This window comes from Aulostomus chinensis, chromosome 9 (genome assembly GCF_037954235.1).
Source record: "Aulostomus chinensis isolate RoL2024-O1b breed Wild chromosome 9, RoL_Achi_v1.0, whole genome shotgun sequence".
In the NCBI taxonomy this organism is placed as follows: domain Eukaryota; kingdom Metazoa; phylum Chordata; class Actinopteri; order Syngnathiformes; family Aulostomidae; genus Aulostomus; species Aulostomus chinensis.
This window is the reverse complement of record NC_141328.1, coordinates 18,306,233-18,308,145: the sequence shown is the minus strand read 5'-3', so window position 1 is coordinate 18,308,145 and position 1,913 is coordinate 18,306,233. Positions and strand designations below refer to the sequence as shown.

The following is a 1,913-nucleotide window of genomic DNA, read 5'->3' as shown; positions in this document are numbered from 1 at the left end:
CTACATTTTATGCATTTGCTAAGAGATTGGGTGTAATTTTTCTTTTAATAACTGACTGTGAGGTTTATCTTTAATAAAGCAGCCAAGACATTAGTTTGCATACGACTGTGGATGTTTGACAAAACCGACTGAGAACGCATTGGAAACCAAAGGATCATTTGTTGAGTTTAATTTGCTTTTTCTGCCCTTCCATTGCTCTCATGGGAGCTAAACCCCTCTTATGCCTCAAAGTCTCATCTTTGGCAGCTCACACTGTTTGGGTTTAGTCATGGTGTTGATTTTTCTCTCCGGAGCTTTTAAGTGATTCAGGGACAAGGCAGCACTTGATAAAAGGGCGCAAAGCAACAACAAGAAAAAGAGGGGAAAAAAAGTGTCTCGTCCTCATTCGACTCCAAACTGTACGTGTGGCAGTCAGATATCTAACACAAAAAATACCCGGCCTTTTAAAGTGTCCCATGACTTCACTGGTCAAAATTCTACTTCAGGATATTTGATGAAGAACCCTTATATATTTTGCCTTTTTTAAAGAAAACTTTTAGAGTACAAATCCTGCACGGAGCTTTTGTTTCTACAAAACCTGTTGGAGTTTTTGTATTTCACTCCACATTCACTGCGGTTTTGGATGTAGCGTCTTTTACTTCAGATGCAACCCACCACACCCTGTTACACCCAGGAACATGCACAAACACATCTAATTATTCTGCAAGATGACCTTTGCTTAAAAAAAAAACCTGATAAAACATTATTAAAGTTCATGTTTTTTTCTGTCCTAAACTGACATTTGAGGACTTTTTTTTTTTCCATATAGTCTATAATTTTTGGACCACTCCCTTCAATCCCGAAGAGTCTCCACACGAAGGCAGGTTCCAACAAGAGTTAATCTAACCTTTGAGAGTCACTTTCATTTTTTTTCCTTGTTCATAGGATGTCACTTCTGACCTGTCTCATTCTTGGTGAGTTATGCTGGCGTCCTGCCTCAACCTGCTTTTTGCTGGCAGCGGTAATAACAAGCCTCACCCAGGAGAACCAATCAGAGAGGAACGCAGGCTGTAGATGTGTTGATGGAGCCTGATTAAAAATTACATTTGATCAGTGGAAGCCGTAAGATGATTCTTGTTTTGTTCTTTGACACAACTAACACAACTTATTTTTGATTCTTGCCATAGCTTACACCCTCGTGCTTTATACTTCAGGCCAGAGTGGACTTGGAGTCTGTCCAGGCTGGTAGTGAGCAACCTGGCGGACTGATAACCACACCCAGGAGACACGCCTTGAGAAAGATTCCAGCTTCTCATGCAGAAAGAGGGGCAACTTTTCACAAGGAAACTGCAGGTAGAGATAATTCTCACTGGTCACCATAACAAAATGTTGTTAGTTGGTGATGGAAAGTCACTATTTTACTCGTGTTTTTCTGCAGGATCCATGTTGGCCTCACCCATTTTACTGTACACGCTCAGGACACAGAAGTACAGAACAGAAGAGCGACGTGTGAGCACGGTGTGAACTAAAAGACTGGTTACCTCAACATGGATGGCCATAATCTGATTATTTAAATAAAGTGAAGTTGTTAACATGAATCTTTTCCGTGAAAGTACTTTGCCTTCAAGGACTATCGTGATATGTGAGGCGATTTCCAGAAACAGAAACATTTGAATGGAATTAAAAAAATGTCCAGAAAAAAACAATACCCCTTAACTTCTCTACCAGTAGTCAGAGATCTAGATCAGCCTTCAGGATCCAAGATGTGTCATTTGATCCAGGAAGCTTTGTAGTATTTGTAATACCTTCAGATTTCCTGCTAACAGGATAAATAGACGGCAGTGATCACATGACGTCCTTTGCTGGAAATCCAACAAGCTCCCTCGAGTGGCGTCAAGATTTATTACAGGCACAAATATAAGATAAAGCACTGG

The 1,913-nt window shown here is 40.5% G+C and overlaps 1 long non-coding RNA gene across 1 annotated transcript; it reads left to right on the top strand.

The window, feature by feature from the left end:
- The first annotated feature begins 222 nt into the window (after positions 1–222).
- On the top strand, positions 223–1,695 carry LOC147256161 (uncharacterized). The gene is made up of 3 exons (XR_015117740.1): positions 223–1,101; positions 1,194–1,332; positions 1,418–1,695. It is a non-coding gene; the product is annotated as an uncharacterized LOC147256161 (long non-coding RNA).
- The last annotated feature ends 218 nt before the right edge of the window (positions 1,696–1,913 follow it).